The 22987-nt window shown below is 47.2% G+C and overlaps 1 protein-coding gene across 1 annotated transcript in view; it reads right to left on the bottom strand.

The window, feature by feature from the left end:
- Positions 1 to 22987, bottom strand: part of NLG-4 (neuroligin 4) — a 70957-nt gene that overhangs the window by 45897 nt on the left and 2073 nt on the right. The gene's annotated exons all lie outside the window — the stretch shown is intronic.

Below are 22987 nucleotides of genomic sequence, written 5' to 3' on the forward strand. Positions count from 1 at the left end.
GTGGAATACCAACAAAATAACTAAATAGAAACTGTTGTCATGGCGATAAAAATACTTCAATCAAGTTGGAAATGATCAAGCTTGACAGCACAAACTTATGAGCAGCGGTCCCATGTTATTTTCTAATAGGTATCCCAGCCAAGCTCGAAACTTTGTAATTCATTACAGAGGCACTTTAATTTGTCTCAAGTGAGTAGGGAAAAAAAAAAAAAAAAAAAAAAAACTTATTGTTGAAATTCGATTTGGTCGGAGCCAAGTATGTCGGCTGCACTGTTTGTTTGCGCGACTTGTCGAGTGCGATTCGTCGTTATGTGTACATTTCAACGCAGTCGAAAAGTTTGAACAGCCGAGCAAGTAAGTGTTATAAATCGACTACTGTCTTGTTGATTATATTGTCGTACGCGTGCTCGTAGCGCAACGCCGGCAATTATTTCAAATCCCGCGTCGATGGTACAACTTGCGTAAACACACGGAGGACCATTTATATTGTCCCCACGTAATTGTTATCGCGCGACGGCAAACTATACACCGGATGAAATATTGGCTCGCGAGCTGCTCCCGGGCGCGGTATCTCCCTTTCTCACCTACCTCGGTACCTCCTACATTTTTATCCCCCCCCCCGGATTTTACGTGTTTACCGCGCGGCATAAATCACCACCATCGGCCCGATAATACAATCGATTTGTCCAACTTTTGCGTGGCTCTCATTTGCATGCTCATTATATCGTACGTGTACCTTTTTTGGGCAGCCGGAATGATAACGATCTATCAATAAAATTGGAATAAATGTATTCGCGCGGGGAGATGGCGCGATTGGAAATTTGCGTTTTTCCCCCGAAAATGATATTCATCGAAACAAACGGGTATACAGAAGCAAGGGAGGAAAAAAAAAAAAAAAAAAAACACAAAGCAATTTAAATAATAACCTGCGAAACTTTGAGCACAAGAAAGTTCAACCCCGTCTTCTCTCCGAGAGTCGATGGAGGGAGCGAAATTCATTAGCGGCGAGGCAGTTTGTCGTTAATTGGAATCACATTTCTGCTCGAAAGGGGGGCACGGCATTCCGCCGCGACACACGCACCAAGGATAAGTGCAGCACTCCACTCGGCGACACAAACGTTAAATATTCCGCCTCGGCAATTCCACTCGAGCTCTCTCTAGGTGGTAGCAGCAATAGCTCGAACAATCGGGTGCTCCGGATCGCGGGGGTAACGAACGCCGCGCGCACAGGGCCGATAGTTCCGGAGTCGAGAAAGGCAGTAGGAGAGAGGAAGCGACAGAGAAGTAGAGAGAGGGAGACGCTGGGATCCCTGGCGGTACGCGTGTTTCACTTTCACAAACGGGCTCGACGCCTCATTCGTCATCCTCGGCAAATCGTCCGCCCCGAGGCTTTGCCATCCGAGCTCCCCAGCGAGTCGTGCAAAAAAGCGCCAAAGAGGAGCCGAGCCCCCCGCGGCTATAGCTTTCCGAGGCCTCTGCTGTCGCACGAAAGGGCATCGTCGGTACGAGGAGCGGGTCGGCGCTGTGTACGCGTTTTCACGGTGGCATTTCGAGGCCGCCTATACGAGGGTCGCCGATCTTTTGCGGATCCTTCCGGCTCTGGCGTCGTTTATCATGCGTCTCTTTTTTTCCTCTTTGTACCCGTGCCCGTGACGAAGACGAATTTCTATACTCCTCCCTATCTCTCTCTCTCTCTTGACAACCGATAAGGTACATCAACGTGTTTGACATTCAACCCATCTTGGGGGCATACGATGCCTCTGAAATATTTTTTCATCCTCTAGTTAAATTTGCATGACAATTAAACGTGAGACGCCTAGCCCACAAAACTAAATCATACACCCAGAGTCTGACCAAACTCGATCTGTACTACTGAAGCGAAGGAATTTGCTCATTCCTGCCCTGGAAAGCTTTTCCAGCGAAACGTTTAATTGAATCTCTCGAGATCAAAAGAAAAGTACCCGACATACACATGCACATGGTGGGGTAAAAATTTTAGCCCGTGTTTGTCCCGGTGGTAGTGAATTTCTCCGAAGCACCTTTATTTCTCCGTGTTTAGCCTGTCCCAGCTATTCCTCGTATCTGCCTCACTTGGCCAGAGCTACGGCACGAAACAACCTGGTATACGAACTCGACTCTCCGCAAAAGTTAAGAGCCACGAGGAAAAAGGTACAGAGTAGCTCCTAATACTCTCCCGCAGGCTTGTGCAAATGTACTTATGTACGGAAAAGAGCAGAAAGAAGAAGGAGCCAAAGGGTGGGGCCATTGCGAAGCGACGAGCAGTGTTTACGAACATCTCCCGCTTCCTCCCCCATCCACGTGCGGTGGTTCTGTTTCGCTCGTTTATCTTGTACCTTATACCACCCGTAGAAAGTTACGCTAACGCGCACGCCCTACCTCGTAATCGATGCGCGTATACGTGTCCCAATGATCCCTTGCCACTGGGTTTTGACATACCTTTTTTCTTTTTCTTTGCAAGCTCTTACCCTCCACCGCTCGCTCTTGCCACATTGATTTGTTCGTTAACCAGTTTGCTCGAGTGTTTTCAATGGGATATTATGCTTATTTCTCAAACTTGTCTTGCTCAATATCTGCTCGAGTCGAGTGCGCGTACGGCTGCTTAATTTGGGGAAGATAAATTCAGGTTTCCCGACTAATTAGCGTCGCTCCGCAGCATCGAATGTTCATTGGGACAAATAAATTGGCAGCGCCGGGCTTTGTGGGAGCTTTCATCTCTGGCTGTGAAATAGGGGTCGGAGAGAGCTCCCGAGGGGCTCAAAGCGTCGTGGTGTGGATGGAGACTCGTATGGCTAATAAAATTTTAAGCGAGTACATTCGCCTCGTATCGGGGAATGGAGGCCATATGGAGGAAAGGCCATCTTCGGTCGAGGAATCTAGACTCTTGCGGCTGCCTCCGTGACAATAAACAGCTCACTCGAAGGAACCCCATTACGCGACGGAAGAGCCGAGGAGAAAGAGTCGCGGGTCGATTTGACCCGCGGGCGCTATTCCGTGACGGAGGGAGGAAAAGTGTAGTAAGGCCAGTGGCCGCATCTTCAGCAGCCACTGTGTGCTTCCCAAAGTGAGAATTTCGTGGGGCGGCGACTGGATGCTGGAGAGAAGAAAACCGAGAAGTTGAAGGTGGGAGAAAACGAGGGGGATAGATTGCGTCAGAGCTGGGGTGGTAACGACACGACCCGGCTTACCTTGGCTGCTGGTGCTTTGCTCGCCCGTGGGTTACCTAGGCGTTGTTTCGTTTGGCGAGATATCTCGCTCGGATAATCGCTCACGCGTATTTTCGTCTTGTTACGCTTGGCGTATGAAAAAATAATCGTTCCAACGTTAGCTTACATCTGATTTCGAAATATTTACGGTGTGGATCACCAGTTGAAACACGAGAACACAAGGTTCCGGCTGATTCCAGCTTTTTTTACTGTATACCTTCGTCTTTTTTAATAAAAACGTCATGTACTACTAAATTCGCACTCACAGTACATAAGCTTACAATATTCACGAGTTACAGCTAATAAATAAACCGTAAAGTTGCAGACTTACCATTGAGTAAAAGTATCGTATTTTTATCACGTGCACTTAACAATGTTACTGGGTATACTTTATGAAACTCAATATATAGCTCCTCGAAGAACCATCATGAAATTGGTACTTTTATCATTTTATGCGCGTGTATCAAGTTACACGATGATTATTTTACAAAATAAGGCAAAATCTACAATAACAGGGTATAAAATATGGTTTTACCAATAACATCTTACAACTGCTGGATATCAAATTTACAGTTCACAAAAAATATCATTTTTCGAAAAATATTTTTATACATAAAGTATAAATGTACTTATAGGATTCGATAAATGTTATTTTGACTTTTCGATACGTTGCAGTGCATTGTCCATCCAGATAAGTTCCACACGATTGATAAACAATTATTGGCACGTCACATAAATATTCAAAACTACGGTAGAATATTGTATTAATGGAATCACTAGTAATTCTGTTGGGAGTGTAGATCGCGAGCAAAGGGTGGAAAAAATAATGTTTTCTTCTCACTTTAGCAATCACTCGTGAAAAGAGTTCGCCGAAAGGGGTAGAGAAAGTTCATGAAAAATTCAAGTGGTTTCCCCCGAGAGAGCCAAACTTTCCCCCCGCAATAGTTGCGAGCGCACGTGATTATTTAATCAGCTCTGTCTTTTTGTTCTCCCTCTCCCACGGTATTTTGCCAGACACGTGGGTACACTGTGTCTTTGCAGGCAAACAAAAAACTCGGAGGGCCAATTGAGCAAAATGACAAAGAAAATCCGAAAAAGCAAGGGGTATTCCGAGAAACGGTGTAACTGTCGCTCGAAGTGAGAGAAACAAGGGGGGAGCCCAAAAAGGCGAGCTCGATAGGTTCTTCGGGCTTATTAGCGCGATCTGATTTACGTGAAAATACCTACATCCCCTTTGACTCTGTTCGGCATTCTCCGCTCGGAACTAATTAGAAGGATGTTTTTTTTTTTTCCTCTCTTCGTATCCGTCACTTTTATCTTTTTAATGAAAACACGATCCACCCGGGATGACAAGCGGAACACGTGTAAAAGCCACACACTTCCGTAGCGCTTGAAAAAAAAAAAAAAAAAAAAAAGTGAAGCAGCTCGTTCATTTTTAAACTCGACCCTTGGATAAACTCTTGAGCTTTGGCTCGATCGCTTGCAGAGACATGTAATGATAATTAAACGCATGTAAAGCGAACTTGGAGTTAAAAACCACGATCTCGCCGAGTACGCCATGGAGTGGGTTGATCATTCGGCCGTGAAAACGCGCGTTGATCACGGAACGAGGTGGGATCGGAGGCGTCGCCGCGCAACAATAGTTTTCACGGCTGGGCTAACGATTCCGGCGAGCGATCCCCTTTCAGGGGCGAACAAAAACCCACCGCTCGTGGCGTTAATTATTTTTTCATGGGTAACACTCTTTTAATGAGCACTCCTTTTAAACCCCCCCCCCCGTTTTCTCACCCCTTTGGCTGGTTTTGCCACTTGCTCTCGAAACAGCGGGCCTCTTTGTCCGGGCGCGTTAAAATATAACGACAGGCGCCAAACTAATGCACGCACTAAGCAGCTTCGTTTGGCTCCGTAACGAGGGGACGTGGCATTTTTTCACTGGAAGGATCCTCCGCAATTAATTGAAATCTCGTGCACTTGACGCGACCCAATAATCAGGTTGTGCAGTATAGGTAAGGGCAATCATCGGCAGCCAAAGTTCGAGCCACGTCTCCTTTATCCCCTGGCGGAGCTCGTCGCGCCAATCAAAGGCGCCCGACGTGCATTACAAACGCGCCCGTAACGAAGCGACATCAGAGAGAGCAAGCAAGGGGGAGAGAATATCGTGCGTCGGGGGCTTTGGAACAAAAACAAAGTTCCCGCCGAACAATTCCCAGTCCCGCTGCGGCTTCTTTCTCTCCGGTGTTGTTTTCCCATTCCTGCCCCCTCCCCCCCTGGCCCTGGGATCAAGCCGAAAGGTGCACCACCACACGCAAGCTCGCGGTCGCGCGTGTCCCTGTGTGAATTTCAAACGGCCAGCCGAGCGCGCGGATCCTTCACTGGCAGTGCTGACCGACGTTACGGTTTTCGTGAGCGCGTGTACACACGCGTATAATCCGAATACTTAACATTTTAGCTGTGCAGCGTTTTTTTTTTCCTTCCCTTTTCCCTGAAAGCTCTATGAAAGCTCTTTGGGAGGGAGCGAAATATTTTACAGGGGAGCTCGAAAAGGCTTATGATTTTTTTTTTTTTTTTTTTTTATTCTCGTTAAACATTTAATTCTGCGAACCGTATTTATTTGTGGAACAGTTAGGGTGAGCGTATCTACCGTAAAGTAAACAGTGACGAGTAAAAAAAAAAAAACCAATACAACATTTCAGTAAATTTTCTGAATTTATTCTTTTTAATTGGTTTTTCAAAGTCTGACGCACAAACGCGTACCGTGTGACTTTGAAAAAAAAAAAAAAAAAAAAAAAAAAACCTTTACGTGCCTCGCTATACAATTATACATTCTTAATGTATAAAAAAATCCACTTCAAATGAGCTTACGCTCCAGCACGTGACCCGGACACGCAAGTTCAGTAAGCTTCACATATATATATATTTGGGGTACTAGCTCGCGCGTATGTAGGTGCGGTTGTCTCCTGCCTTTGCGAATTTTATCATACGCAGCTGCGGCCTCTTCCGCAACTTTGAACGGAGCAAAGTTAAACACTCTGATGAATTTCAATTTCTCGGTGGGTAATTACTCTCGCGCAGGTACACGTAATAGGAGCGAACAAACGACGGTACGAGCTCGGCTCGGCCAAAGAGATTACACATTGTGTTACCTGTGTGCCGTCAAGTATACGCACCCACCCGAGCGATGAATGACCAATTTTCCCGAATTCACGGAAACTGATACCTACTCTCCCTTGTTCGAGAAAATACACCGAGAGGTCAAGTCTCTATACACAATTCATGTTGATTATTCACGCGCATTCTCAAAAAGTATAATGTAGGTATTCTTCTTTTCGTTTCTCGTGTCACTGTGGCACAAACTCTCGGTATTCCCTTAATTTCGCACGGCAAGGAGAGTGAGCTTATACACAATATACCCCGCGCATACCTATACCTACACTTAAATATGGGATATACGCGCGCGTGCCTGATAATACAGCGACGTGCGTTGCGTGGCTTGCCTACCCAACAAGGATGTACCTACGAGGCGCGTGTCTCTTTCTCCTCCTCCTCCGTTGTATTATATACGAGCGCGCCTGTCTTCAAAAGCGCAGTACAGGCGAGACAAGCGTGAAATGGCACTGCGCTGTACGTATATATACCATATACACGTCGAAGCGGTATAGAAAAGGTGCCAAGTTTCTCTATTTTTCTCCCTGGAATCTACATCCCCGGCGCGGATTTTCCGTGGCTGTTTCCACCGTACATACACATACATAGCAGCAGCGAAAAACCAATATACTCGAGCGAAGCCTGAATCAGTTGGTGGAGCCACACCTCGTACGTATAGATATTCTATACTATAGGGAAAATCAGTTACTCTCGACAGATCTACCGTATATATATACACACATATGTGCTGGATTTCTAAATAAAACACACGCCCTGTAAACACATGTATATATACGCGTATGTTACAAGACGTAATAGAAATACCGAGACGCGCCCAACGTATACGGTACAGCCGTTGTTGAACGACCTTGAGTTATATCTCTCGCTCGGCTGATGGAGGGAAGAAAAGAAGGAATAAACAGAGCAAACACGTATACCTACATGAGGGGGGAAGAGATGAAAATAGTATCGCTCTCCGGGAGGGGTAGGGGTCGTCCCGTGATCTAATAAAATCACATCCAGGGAAATTCCCACCCCCTCGTTCTCTAAAATGGCTTGCTGCGGGGGAGGGAGACGAGCGGAGGCGCGATTATCTCGCGGCGAGGATAACCCAGCCGGTCGGAAGTCCTTTTTTTATCTCGACCGCCCCCGTCGCCGCGCAGCCGCGAAAAGTGTGTAAAAAAGCGAGGAAGAACAGGGGGAGGAAAATCGCCTCGCTCCGCTGGTTGGAGCGCCGAGACTCTTATTTTGGATCCGAGGAAAATCCCGGCGGATCAGAGCTGCCGGGGCCGCGACTAGTGCACGTACACGGGGGAGGTACGGAGCTACGAGCAATCACGTTAAAACTAAATTATCAGAGAGCTTTTGGATGGTAATGTTTCACTTTTTTTTCTTTTTCGGGACGAGAAAATGTCGGCAACTACGAGGTAACTGGAGGGAGCGAGTGCGTGCTAAATGCTCGCTTGGGAACAATCGTCTTTATTCGAGGGGTGTCGTTTGCGTTTTGGCGAGTAGTCTCCATTTTATCCTTTTTTTTCCGAAAGCGCTGATGGCTCGAGCGATACGCATCAAAGACACATTACATACCTACGTGAAAGTAGGAAAAAAAAAACATAAGAAGGCTTAACTATTCAAAGGTAAATAAGCCAGGGAGGATCTCGTGAATCGCAAGGTTAAGCCGATTAACTATACCTGCAGCGTATACGCACGGGGTTGAGGGAGAAGCGGGATGGGAACAAGGTAAACACACCGTAATAAGACAGATAAACCTTCGTTCGCGAGCACAGCGTGTAAGGTATATTTTTTTTTCATTTTTGAAAGGGATTTGTCGAAAAATCTCCAACGAGCGATCTTGGGATAGTCTAGGTCGGCGCATTATACCATTCACAACAAGCAAACAAGTATATTTGGTAGGGGTTGGTATGTACGATTAAGGCAAATCAAGAGATAAACATATTTTGTTTTTTCCATACCCATAATGCGCTTAAAGTAAAGCTGTTTTGGCTTAGCCGGTGAAACAAAAATAACGCGAACAAGCATGACTATTGTTTCAGTTACCACTGCACCCTCTTCTGGTGTTCTTTGGAATAAATTATCGCCCGCAGCAACGAAGGACACACAGTCGAAAAAAAAGGGCCTGTATATGGACACGCGCGTGTGTTTGGATCGGTGACCAGCAAAGACAGGAAATTGCCTCTGCTCTCTCTCTCTGTCTATGTGTACAGTACGGGGGAAACCAAGGGAGCATCGTTAGTCCTGAAATAGGCTCGGTCTCATCAGGCCTCCAATGCGTGTTTATCCTTCCGATCGCGTCTTGACCCCCTCCCCGCCGGTTAATTTCCTCTGCAGTCCAGCAAATCCGCGATAATAGCACGGCGGGCTTATCCCGCGATGGTTCAACTCTCACGTCCAGCATCGGATATCGAATAATCAGTTGCGCCCTCCCTCTCTCTCATTATTGCAAGCGATAGCTCGGGGGAAATTTTCCCGCGAGCCAACCTCTTTTCGCCCTCTTTTTACATCGTCGCCTCCGGTGATTGATCATATCGCTCACGCAATCTCGACCATCTCTCGTAGCTACTCGGCCCTTTTGTTTTCACCCTCTCGGAGCATTTAAACATCGCGTATACCCGGGCTCAGCCCCATATTCGACTCTCATTTCGGTAGTAAGTAACAGAGCGGTGTTAATAAAATCGAGTCAAGTGCGCGGGTGGGGTGGCGCTCAAATTCATAAAATGGCATCAAGCCTCGCGGCGAAGTACCAGGAGGCTGACCAGTAGAAAGCCTTGAAAGAGCACCCAAGGGGGGCGGGGTGGATGTATACAGTTGGGAAAAGTTGGCGACGTGAAAGCAGGGCTTTGCACCCGCTCGCGGGGGGTGGGGGGGAGCACGATAGGGATGCGCTTCCTGAGTGCAAACATATTTCTTCCGGGCGCGTCCGCGAGGAAAGAAAGAAGCGGCTCTCCTGGTAAAAGGAAAACTTATATACACCCCTGCCTCCCCGCCCTCGTAAAAGTTATTCCAGTATTTTAGACTTAGAAGAAAAGAATGGGGGTGCTAGTGATCCCCCGCTCTCTCATCTCGGGGGGGAGAGGGCGCCAGGGAGTCCCCTTTGGCTTTGCTTTGCATAAACATTGTCCGCGCGCTGCGAAACTTTGGAATAAACTTTAGGACCGGCTGCTGTTGCTTGTACTCTCTTCCCTTCCATGCGTGGCCTTCGGGACGGCAGGGAGACGGAAAAATCGACCCTCGATTTCCTCGGGGGGCTCGCTACGTATGGTAATACAACTACTTGGTTGATGAAAAAAAAAAAAAAAAAAAAATGTTCTTTTTCTTTAAATCTCCATTTTATTCAACACTGGATTTTAACTAAATTTAAATGACAGGAATCCTGTAGCTGCAGCTGATACTCGGGGGAGAAAATTCAGTTTCACCCGGCGCTCTTTGACCCCAACGTTTGTTCAAACTCCCTTTGAGAATTATTCACCGGAATGGCTGGCGAATGCATTTTTGCGCAGATATTTCGTGAGTTACAAATTACAAAAGCCACGGCTGTTTGAATCGAAACTCGAGTTTGCCGGGAGCAAACAGGCGCGAGATTGATATCACTCGTGGCGTTGAAATTATCATTCGTACAATTTATTCGGAGCACATCGGTACAAGTGTGGACTACAACCCGCAGCGGGTCGAATATATATCATCAAAAATTTCTCCAGCAACGTACGGGCTTGTGTTTTAATGTTTAATGTCATTATTGCCATCGAATCCTCGATCTGGATGTATATAAAAGTTTAACATCCATCCGTTCGGTGCTCGCTCGGGAGTTCTCCCCCGAGAAAGGTGGCTGTCGATGTGTAGTAAATCTCGAGAACAACCGAAACGGAGTAGTGTACGGGAGAGTGGTACCTATACATTTTTTTTTTTTTTTTTTCATCTCAGAGCCCTACTGTAGAACTGTGGCGTAGATGCCTCCCGCAGGAACCCCCTGGTGTACATTATTTTCCCCCCCTTATCGTGTAAAACCCCAAACAAGGGCCTAGTAACAAATGTGCGCGCAACTCGAAACGATTTTTCCGCTCCCGCGCGGAGGGAGAGTCGATATTACGTGTTCGCACTTACCGTCGAGTATATCTTCCCCCCAGCCCCCCATTATTTTTTTTTTCCCTCCGTTCACTTGGCGTACAGGTATATAGTTACAGGGGGTTCGGGTGTTGGTATCGAATTCCGACTCTTTCACGGCTGAATTACAGGCGGAAGCCAATTCGTTGCGCTACTCTTTCTCCTTCCTTCCCCGCGTGTGATTCACGATTTCGGTATGCATATGAGCTTTCGACTGTACGACAATCCCCCGAAAGTTTATGCCGGAAAACTTGTCTTGTTCGCTCGTCCCTCTGTACCCGTGTGGACAATGGAGTGTACCAAAGACAATGTCACCGTATACGCTTTTTTACCGTCGCAAACTCCCGGGTTCGTCGGCTCGCTGGTGTTTTATCACGTACATTGGAAATAAAAGTGAAAAAAAAAATCCAGAAGCCTACCACGCGTTGCGAAGAAAAAAAAATTCATTATATTTTTTCCCCGATGGAATATGCAATAACTTTATTCGGTAACAAGTTCAATAACTGTTTTACACGAGAATAACGTTTTTTTGGTTGCTCGATTTGAATTGCATAGAGTTCCATCAATGTCAAAAATGTGATTCCAGTTATGTTGGAAATTTCACGAAAAACGCGATGTTTACAAACTTGTTTGATGTTTTTGATTTATATAGTGACGCCGGCTACGAGTCGTCGCAATTAGTTGTTAATAAAAAGCCGAATCGATGTGGATTCACTTGTCAATGAACGAACAGAAATTTTTACGGAAAAAGGAATGATTTTACATCGGCTATTTGCTTTCATTTCCAGTGCCGAACCGTACACATTTTTTTTACGTTTTTTTAATTATTTGTCACACAAAAAACACTAGTAGTACGTGGAAAAACGTCCCTTTTACGAATTTTGAAAAAACGTTTTTTCGACGTTTACATTTGAACCATACGCGAGAGTGCGAATCGCCAATTCGCAACAGTTTAAAACTAGGAAAGAAAAAAATGCAACAGAGGTCAGTTTTTGAAATCTGCGATTGCAGCGAAACACCCTAAGCCGGCCCTCACAACTGCGCCATTCAAATTGGTTTTCACCATGTTTTTTTTTTTCCTACCCGCGAATATTCAAAGCCCTTTAATTCAAAAAGCACGTGAAAAGACAGGCATACAACGGATGGGAAAAACCACCCGCTCGTTTGTCGCGTTTGTCTCGATGAAAACAGACCTGCACCGGGAAGAGCGACCGGCCGAATAATTCGCATGACCAGCCCGAATTCGAGTTTTGTACCGATAATTTACGAATGTTTGTAAACACGCGCTCGACGGAGATATCACGGGGGTGGGGTGCAATGTAAAGATAAGAGTACATACGAATCGATAGAGCGCACACGCACTGTATCTAGCTCGGAGTGGAATTTCACGGTGACGCGAGTCTCGGCTGTCCCTTCGGGGCACCGCAGGCGAATCGATGAGCGCATACGACGAGGGCGTCCTCTTCTCCCTCGCTCCTTCAGCGTACGTATACGTGCAGGCACCACTCGCCGTCTATGCTAATACTCGAGTATGCGTCGATTGGTTTTTTTCTCCTCCGGAAGGTGGACTAAATATTCAAAATTAGAGACACTCCCTCTGGAAACGCGGCGTGTACACCTGCATCTTTGAGACAATTGCCAAATATTAGCGGGCTTTTTTTTTTTCTCGCCAAAAACCCCCAAGGGGGTGGAGAGTCACGGGGGAAGGGGGTGTTTCCAGTTGACGCACGGATTCCGCTTTGACGATTCCAAATGGATATGGCGGTGGAGTGTGGGTGTGGGCAAACAAACGCGTCGATAAAGAGTTACCCTGCAGAGTGCCGTGAAAAATGGCTCGGGCTTTGTTTACCGCTCCGCTTGTTTGTTCGTTAGCCCGTGCGGCGGGCTCAGTTTTTGGAAAATCCGACGGTCCAGATATACCGCCGAAAGGCCCGTTTTTCAAAGCTACGAGTCTCGTATGACGATCGAGGAAGGGGGGCGGGGGGTTATTAAAAAAACATAGATTTGGATTTTATTGGTTTCGGGTACGGCGAATTGTCGTGGATTTTCATTTCGATCGGGGTACAATGGCACTTGGGTTTTTCATCGTTTCTTCGCATGAGAGGCTACGGGGCACGAGCACGAGCTCAGATACGAGATTTACGCCATTGTGGTGGGACTCGCGGTTGCAAAAACGAGCTGCACATTTTTGCTTTATTTTCTCCTTATTTCCTGTACAGGTTTGTTATTCTAATTATACTTGTGTTTACATGTTCTTTCGTCTATTCATCCTCACCATGAGTGACTTTGCGTGTATTGAAGTAGCTTAAAAAAAAAAAAAAAAAAAAAAAAAAAAAAAAATGAAAACCCAAAGTACATTTGTAATGGATGAAAGAGCACTCGTAGATTTTCCGAATGAAAAACCACCGGAAAATGTGGAGGGTGAGGAAAAAAATGGAGTAAACTCAGTCGTGGGAGGTACGTCACTATAGTATAAAAATCTCCGTGCGTACGCCAGCAATGGCCCTTCGGAGTAGAGTTTCCATCCAGTACTTGAAATCGGAAAGAGCGAAATTAAGATTCGCGACAAGGGACGCGCCGAGATATTGAAGTGCTCGCTGAGGATGGGGGGGAGTCGTAAGGGGGGTAATGCTGATTGACGCTTCGCTGATGCCGGGGGTGAAGGCTCGAGGGCGAAAAGCTCCCTCGATTCGCGTGTGCCGCTCGATCGCGCCATTAAACGCTTTTATATTATCCAAGAGGAATAGAGAGAGGGCGCGGTGACGTGCCTCTAAGCTTCCCTTTTATTTTCCTCCCTCCCTTCCTTCCCTATCAGTGTCAAAGTGTCAGCCAAGCCACGTCTTTGGAGTTCGCTCTACGGGGCCCCGTTGTACGTATATCACACATTTTTTTCACGCCACGAGCTCTTCGTGGCAGAGATTATTATCGAAACCCTTTTTTTTCCCTCGATCGCGAGGCTCCGCGAAAATTGAACTCTGAGCTGCCGCACTGCCGCGGAAGCGTTGCTTTGAGAAATTGCGTTTCTATAGGTGTCGAGTCATAATTAATTGAATGCAAATCGGTGTTGATCGAAACGAGGCGGAGAACTTGATTAATTTCCAAAGTTATTTCCGAGGCTCGGAATATCAAGTTGAAGTGTCCCGGTGTGCGGTTCAACGAAAATCAAGGGGGTATTAATCCGGAGTTCAATGGCAATCAACATTTCCCGGGGCACCGATCAAATTGGGTGGCAGGGTAGTTTCACCGGAGCCAAAGTCCGGGGAAAAGGAGAAAAAAAACAGCGTCTTCGTTAGCAATGGCTTCGCGCGTCGACGAAACGAGACTCATCGGACGCTACGGATCTCGCTTTTTTTTGGGCGTTAATGGCCTCGCGTGGCGGGTCGGCTTCATTGTCCGTCCCATGCCCCTTCCTTATTTTTTTTTTAGGGAGCAAAGTTGGAATTTTTAGTGGACATGGGCTAGCGAATTTGCAGATAATGGCACACCAACGGAAAGGGGGTGCAGAAATGTTTTTTCGAGCCAAAGAGTTGAAAAAAAAAAAAAAAAAAAATGAATACTCCATCCCATCCCCCGAATCCAATCGATCACTCGTTAGCGTAGGCTGCTCCGTCGTATCGTCGAAAGATCGCAAGCTCGGCTAACGATAGTTCGTTTCGTTGCTCCTTCAGAACTGTCGTCGTTTTTTGCCATATCGTCAATCTGCGCCGATATTTTTGTTGGAAATCCATACCGAGTTCCGATTTCGTTAGATTTCGCAGATCGTTACAGGAGCAACCGCTCAACTGGGCCTTGGTCACCACCACGAGGAACAAGGAGCTTTCGTTGTTTGGAAAAGCCTAATCACGCGAAACGGGCGTATCGGAGGAAAAGAGGGGGTGAACACAGCTGCAGCAAAGGGGTTTGGTCCGTTCGGAGCGTGGTCGGTCGTCCTGTGTATTTTTCGGTCTCGCGAGTCGTGCGGCGCCAAGCACCCGTATCTCCACTGTATACCCATGTGCCGCACGTGTAACCTGATGCAGTGCACAACGACATTTCACGACTTTCCCGAGCGCCAGACATGAATAACGGTACCCGATAAACACTCGTATAACTTTTTCACAGCCATGCTGGCAGGGGGAGGGTGAGTAAATGGAGCCACTGGTGCTGCCCGCTATACTTCCCACCAAAAATCATTTTTATCATTCATCGGGAGCCAAAAGCTAACAGCTGCGTGGGAGTCTCCCATTGGTACGACTGTGGTGGAATGTAACTCTCGATAATCAAAATCATTGAAGGTTGATGTGACTTTGAAGGATCACACGAGAAGGGTAGCTACGTACACCACATCTTTTGTCATCGGCGTTCAAAGGGTTGTTCCCTTGGCTCTGGATTGTTTTTTTTTGTTTTTTTTTTTTACAATTTCCATTTTCATATAGGAATGTGCGCTGCCTCGAATTTTCGCAATAGCGCGTAAATCAAGCTTTGATGTTTTTCCATCTCGACTTTAGAGCCCCACTCGTACCGACTACATATTTTTTCGATTCGTTTTCGAGCAAAATTGAGGATATTCTCGTTTTACGGCGGGTACGCACGGAGAGCTCGATCCTGAAAAATGGGTGTAAAAAAAAAAAAAAGAAAAAAAAAACCAGCAGAATAAATTCACAACCGGAGATACTAATCTTGCAAATGTATCCAAACTCCTGCTGGATGTCATCTTTATTATCTCTCGGGGGTAGTTGCGTGCAAGTCCCTTTTCTTCCTGCCATCTCTCTTGTATCCCTCTACACTTCGCATCGGTTCTAGCGATAGTGCGACCTCGGAAATTGAAACCCCGCCTCCCTTCCGATTCCCCCGGACCCGCCACCCATACACCGTAATGCGCAGATAACAGTGACGACGGGCAACGGAAGACCACGCGCTCCTTCGGCCAAATTGGACAGCTAATTCCGGACGCTGCCCGTATTACGCGCCAACTAACCGAATCTGATCCGGCCGCCGATGCGTGCCATGGGAGCCGATACCCACTCGGGCTTCCCTCTCACGGAACGAGCCCTTGGCGCTACGGTGCTGGGGGTGGCGGTTGTTTATTTATTTGGTTTTAGAGCCAAGTTAGCGGCCCGAGGCCCGCAGTTGGCGTTGATTATATCCAAATATTATACCATTGACTGTACGCTTTTGTATGTGTGTGTGTATAGTGTGGTACAGTTGCGTTATGCTAATCAGCGAGAGCGCGATCATTTCTACCTTTGGAGCTTCGGGCGTGGGGGTTGTACCAACGCGTGATGCGCGAGTTCCACAAAAATTACGGGACAATTATCATCATCATCGATCAGCCATCAGATTGGTTTCGAACTTTTTTTACTTTCGTAAAGAATTTAATGGATCTCTCTCACGTGATCGTGTAACTTTATCATTATAGGTACACTTAGTTATGTACGTGAATGATCATTCACAACAAAAGCATTTTGCTGTAACTACATTCTGCACCGACATTATATAAGCCACAGAGGGGAGGGCACACGAGTTCATCTACGTTGGCTCACTACGGGCGTTTCGAGGGTTTTTAGTTACACCCTGCGACCTCAAATGCCTTTCGAAGCACAAGTGGTACGGCTCAAATCGTATCCAGTCCTCTCTACGGTTGGCTTCCACGGGAGAGTACGGCGGTATCAACAGTAGTACAAAAACTATGAAAAAAAAAACAAAAAAAAAAAAAAAACAAGGAAATCAGATGGCTCGCCATCCGATATCCACAAACGTATCCTCGTGCGGAATCAATTGGGTTGGGAAACCGCAGTTTTTGGGGGTTCGTATCGCTGCACCGACCGATGAAAAAGATTGTGCACGGCGCGTATAAAATTTGGATACGTGCGCAAATCCCTACAAAAGCATACGTGGAAATTCATGGACACTCACGGGCACGATCCTCCGAGGCATTCGTTTTTTTTTTCCTCCCCCTTCCCATCATTCATCGAGTACAGATGATCGAAATGGCGGATACGTGTACTACTCGCTCGTATTTATATTTTTGGCAGCCGATCAATCAGCAGAGGTAAAAACCATAAAAGTGAACCCCAACTTCAGCGCAACTGCAACAAATAGTAAACAAATCATCACACGAAAATGATTCACCAAATAGCCGTTACGGTGGCGCGTAGATCTCGTGACGACTGTCTTGGCGCCATCCGTCAGGGCTACATCTCCACCCTCCAGTGTAGCCTACGGCATCGCGAGAAGCGCCTGACGCAAATTTATACCTACGGTTGACACACGCTGGCTAGGCCGTGCTCGCGAATTATGGTGGCGTATAATCACGCGACCTCGTTACCCAACAAGGAAACAAGCTACCGCCCGTGTGACCATTGGACAGCTTAACATTCCAGCCACCCTCTGCCTTTTAATTTTGAATAATAATTTCTTTGCAGGAACTCGCACGAGTTTATTCGTTCTCTTTCCATACCAAGGGCGTAGCGAACTTGATTCACCGTTGCTTTCGGAGCTCGGATGATCGATGCTAATGGACCGTCCAGTGCACGTCTCGTCCGCACTCGTATACTTAATGGATAGCTACAGTCATTGCGTGTATAGAAGATGAGCCAGCGATATTTTCCACTTTCCCCTGCAACTCATTAGCACCGGTTCATGGCGCGACCTCGAAAATTTTCCAATGCTGGGACCTTCTCTAATCATCGTTGAAATTGCGATACCTTCATTTATCACGTGTACTTACACCCGCCATGAGGGATCAAATTTTTTCGGTTCTCGGTGTTATAATACTGCGCATGGGGCGAAAAAGAGGCAGCAGAGTTGTAATATTCCACCCATTGGAAATTAAGCCGATCGAACAATCTGCTTATCTGTCCGGTTCCTGTGACATCGTGTTAAAAGATCCATCGGCGCGCGAACGAGTCCTGCGGCTAAGAGAACTCGAGGTGAGTAATGTTTTTTTTAGTCGGAGGCACGTCTGGCATTTTCCAGATCACGTAGCGGTGTAACGCGATCTCCAGGAATGTAAAAGGTACCTCCGAGGGGAGGCGTGTTTTCGCAGCCCCGAGGCTCGAAATCGTCGAAGCCCGGAAAATCCCCGCGGCAAAGGCGCGACGTGCATGCACAATAAATGTCGGCTCTCGCCCTTGGCTGGCACTTACCGCGTGTACACGGGGATCCGGTGCAGCGGCCAGATCTGCACCTGACTAGCTGAAATACGGCCGGCGAGCCACACCCACCGAGAGAATGCGAAGCTCGAGGGAACTTGGCTGGCCCGTCTGCTCGTGTACAAGCGCGACTTGCCACATAAAAAAAATACCTTAGCCGGGGAATATGAAGTGGAGGGTGGGTGGGGGTGTTTTGTAAGACTGGGGTTGAGTGGCTCGTGAGTTATCCGCAGGAGAAGTATACTCCGAGATGCAGCTCAGGGTACACCCTCCGCCTCGCCGTGTGTACGTTCATCCTTTTTTCCCTCGAAAGCACCGTGCTCACACTCGATAAAGCCAACTGGAGGTAATTCACGGTTGTCGGGACGGAGTGGCTCTTTTGCGGCTCTGCTTTATTCATCTCGCAATCGAGGGGCTGCAGTCAGTGAGCTCCGGTGGGTATAAATTTCATGCGGGGGAAAAGAGGTGCGGCTGACCAAATCCGGACTAATCTACTTGCGTGTTTTTTTTTTTTTTTTTTCTCCACCACCCTTACGGATACAATGGGTTTAGTGGATTTTTCCGGTAAAATCCACCCAATCCCGAGCCAAGAGGGAGTCCTTATGAATTTACCACCAGACGACTCGGCCGACAGTGGCCAATTCGGCATTTTGGATGCTCGTCACGATTTTCTTTTGCTTGGCAAGTACAGCAGAGTCCTCTAATATTTGCCTCCGAAAGGATGCACTCAATATTCGCTCCCCCCCCCTCTATATAACGCGGTAGTAGCTCACTGGGGATTTATTCGGTGAATTGACCCACGAGTAACTTCACGCTCGGAAGGACGCGGTGCGCGAAGAGACGACTATACGAAGGGAGTTAAATTCTTTTCCCGACTTTTTTTCCGGGCGCTTCACGATAAATATACTCGCGGGGGAGACAAAGGTTCGATGACGTAGAAAAATTGCTGGCAAAAAGTTTGGCGGGCACCCGCGCCGGTTCGTTGGTTCACCCCCCCCCTTTTTTTTTTATCTCTTCCACCAAATCGAGGACGAATTATCATTTCACCGGGAAATTTCCCGCACGGGCTTGTGTGTGTGTGTGTGTACATATACATGCAGGCGAAATCAAAGTTTCATGAATTCTTTTTTTTTTTTTTTTTTCCTCCATCAAATGGAAAAGTCTTACGAGCTGCGACGGTAAACCTGTATTTTATTTGATACCAAGATTTTACGTCTTCGCTTCTCTCTCTCTCTTTTTTTTTTTTTTTTTTTTATGCTTCATTCGAAAACGCCGAAAGACGTAAAACTGACGTATAAGCCGTGGCTGCGGAACATAAAGGTAAATAAAAACCCGTACGTACACAAAACGTGAGTGGAAAAAAAGAGGGACCCGGTCACAGTCGATGCACCATCTCCTCGGAAAATATATCGCGCGAAACGCGAGCGAGCACACACGCGTGTGTATATGTAAGAAAGGAGGTCGGCGGAGGTATTGTGGTGGGCGCTGGGAAGAGATGAAAAAGCCGAGTTCCTTACCTGTTATATACATACGTACACGGGCCACCAAGAGCGGATATTATATAGACAGGAGGGGGGGTGTAGGAGTATCGGATCTCGTGAATTCGCAACGACGCGCTGAATCGGCAAAACTGGCGAGCGCTCGGGTATATTCACTCAAAACACACATGAAATACATATGTATGGATATACCTCTCTCGGATCCTCCCGCGGAGTGACGGATCGATATTGATGCACAAACTCTCTCTCGTTCCCTCTTTTTTTATATCCGCTCCCCCGTTACACGGGCGAGGAATAAAGGTCCCGATGCGCCCTGGTATAAGAAACTACCGCCGAACAAACATCGACGGGCAATTTTCCGTAACAATGACTCGTCGTGTTGTTTCCATAACCACCGTTGTCGCTACTACTTTTTGCTCTCCCTCCATATTTTCTCTCCCTTCCGTGCTCCTCGAGAGAATATTGGCGTGGCTTTTTAATTCTTATCGGCCTCTTGGGTCCGCAACCATATTTTTTACCACAAACGTGTGTACGGGGTATATACTGAGAGAGAAAAAAAAATACCGCGCAGTTATAAGCATTACGCGGTCGAGCGGAGGTAGATGGAGGTTTCGGTGGGGTAACTTTGAAACTAGATTGTACACCGTAACTTCAGCTCGCGCCGTTAAGCATACCGCGAGTGATTGTGTGAATATTTCAGTTATGAAGAGCTATTTGATTTGGGGGGGGGGGGAGTTGAGGATACATCCCGAGTTTGCAGTGGAAGCTCCAAAAGGCCGGATGGGCTATTCGATGGCTCGGTACATACACTCGCGTTTCAAATGATTTTTTAATAGAGTCGCTGGAGATATGAGAGGAAAAAACCGCGCCATCGAGAGTTTTTCACGAGCTCCCCGAGACAAATAACGCAAAGAGGGGATGAAAAAGGAACAAAGTGGAGGTGGGTCGGGTCGGAGGAGAAAAAGTTTCCATTAAACTTCCCGAAAGTACCGATCGGATGAGCGACCGGGAGCTACTTATAGGTATATACACACACTCGAGTGTGCTCGACGGCAAAGAGAGCAGGCCAAGAAGGTCGCACCACCAGTATATACCAGTGAGTCCCCGAAGTAGAGCGCAAAAGTGGAGGACGTTGTTTTTTAAAAAAGTTCTCCGCAAAAGACGGTCTTTCAGGGAAAAATTTTTCCCCCTCTTTTCCAAGCCTCAAAAAACATAAGCTCGAGCAGACCCGCTAACAAGATTCTTCTTTCCTTTTTCTCCCCCAGACCACCCGCGTCTTCTTTCTGCCCAGCAAAAGAAAGCGCGAACGGACCAACAACTTGGCACGGCCCATTCATACTTGACGGGGGCGCTCGGGCGTTTCTAGTTAAACCACCGCGCGCACGCTCCGAATCGCAAACACACCGCTTGAATACTTCGGGGCATTAGCCACGCACGCGTTCCCAAAAATGCGGCTCTCCGGGAGCGCGTGCCCTTTCGAGTATGCGAGCTATGCGGGGGCCAACCAGGTCAGCGTCCGAGCTTACAATCGTACGCGAGCATATTTGTATACCCTATGTACACGAATTTGTGAACTTTTGCCGGGTGCGTAGTTGGAAAAATATGCAGTTGCCTCGTTAAAAAGACCTAGACTGGGTGTATCCTTTCAATGGAGTTTGCCTGTCCCCGAGTTAGCCGAACCGGGAGGACTCCCTCCGGATTGGCTTTAGTTGCGTGGAAAACAACTGTCACCCGCCCTCCTCTCGAGCTTGAAGTTGGCCCAACTCGATTAGACGGCGTTGCACGTGCTCTCGTCGCTATACCCGCTTCTGACTCGCTGACATTTCTGCCGCGCGGAGCTGTTTCATTTTAAACTTTGCAGCGGGGCGGGGGAGGGTCTCTATTTCGCTTTGATTTAATCATGCCGTCGCGACTATACGGAGAGTATACGGGGATCAACTAATTTTCTCACCCGCGCCCAATGTTTTCACTCTTCTTTCGCTCCATTGAATAGGTATTTCTTTTTTTTTTCAACGAGTAACAAAATAGTTTCAGCGTTGTGCCTTGTTTTTACCTCGACACACGCCGAGGGTGGAGCCAGCTGCGGGCTTTAACCACGGGCTTCTTCGAATTTTCATATATTCCATACGCTCTCCTTGTACGTGTTTTTTTTTTTTTTTTGTTTCGCGAGGAGCTCCGGCAAGGAAGCTTTTTTTTTTTGCTCCCGCGCTACCTGCCACCGCCGTTCAATTTCCGCTCCTCGGGCTTTATCCATCGCTACGGCAGCTCCTTCTTTTCCCCTATTTTTCGCTCGTGTCTATCTCGCCCTTTCCCATCCTTCTCTGTCTCCGAAGGGTATGCTCTTTTTCTCCCCCCCTAAGGATTTCGTCGAGGCTGACGCAAATTTTTCCATTTTCGCCGACGCGCGTGCACCTGCCCAGGAATCGACCAAGGACTTTGAGCCCGAGAAAATTGTCACCGAGGCTGTTTTTTTTTTTTCCCTCCCCTTGCCTCTTTGTTTAGTCAACCCGCGGGAAAGCTCGTTTCTCCCAATTACCTCGGCACCGAGGATATGAAACACACCGAGTTTTGTTGGAAACAAATTAGCTCTCATGGACTTTTGGGCTGGTGGGAGGGTACTTTGAAAGAGATTATTTGCATCTATATATTTGTATGTATACGTGACGCGGCAGATCAACGGGGGCAGCCGTTAAAAATAAAAGCGTCGCCACGAAGATTCATGGGGAGCTTCGGACTGGATTTATTTCAGCGGAATAAATTGACGGTTTAACGGGGCCCGCTGAGCGCTCGCTGCCGGTTTGGGGAAGAAGGAAAGAAAAAAAAAGGATGGACTGGACGGAAACAGAGGAAAGAATCCATTAGACGAGAAATTTGCTTATTCAATGCAATCAAAACTGTTCGGGGGGGGGGGGGGTTTCATTTGAAAATAAAATATTGTTCGTGGCGACAGGAAGTGCGAAGGTACAGCAGTTCCGGAGAGCAAAGGAAAAAAAGCAAAGTCAAAGAGCCGCCAGCAACGGTATCAACGGGCATAATAGTATAGCGGTGGAGTGTGGATGCGAGTGCACGGAAAAGTAGCGGTAGAGGGAGGAACTCGAGAGGATAGAGCGGAAGGAGACATATGACCACCGCACGCGGGGATTGTAAAAAGAAAAAAAAATGACACGCTGAAATGCAAATCCGATTAAAATAAATAACGCTCGGCTGGCTCCTGTTTTTAACAGCCGGCTATACTGCACTTTGCAGAGGTACGCAACTAGATTACCGTTTTTCCCCTTTTTCTTTTTCAACTTGTCGTTTCACAGCTTGTAGGTACAAGATGCACGGGGGTTGGTTACTCTTTTATATTTTTCCATCTCTGAAATTTGCGTGGGACCAAACATTATTATTGCCACTGGTGAATCGTTGGATCATTCCCTTTCCACGTCTTCTTGGGTGCTTGATGCTCGCTAAGCTCCAAGAACCACCTGACGGTACTCCAACGTTTCACCCTTTACTTTTTTCCCCATCGGGCAATGGATATACATGTGTAAATATGAATAGGCCGCGGAGGGGTGAGAAGGAATTTTGCCGATCATCGTGACTAAACGCAAAAATGGGCGGGCTCCGCTACGCCGACCCGTCCAAGTGGGATTACGAGTAAGCTGCCTCTATTTGGTGTACGATATGACGCAAGTGCCCCACTCGCTTTAATCGACTTTCACGAAAAAAGAAAAAAAAAAATTCTTTCAAACGTACCCAGCCCTGGATGGATAGCCGGGGCTGGCGGTGGATTATTCATACACCGCAAAGAGAAATTTAATACTTTTTGCCCACGACAGCAATGACAATGTACCGGGTAAAGGGAGGAGAGAGAGAGGCATTTTCA

This window comes from Copidosoma floridanum, unplaced genomic scaffold (genome assembly GCF_036245765.1).
Source record: "Copidosoma floridanum isolate Cflo_tuat_1 unplaced genomic scaffold, Cflo_Japanese_pri ptg000021l, whole genome shotgun sequence".
Lineage (NCBI taxonomy): Eukaryota > Metazoa > Arthropoda > Insecta > Hymenoptera > Encyrtidae > Copidosoma > Copidosoma floridanum.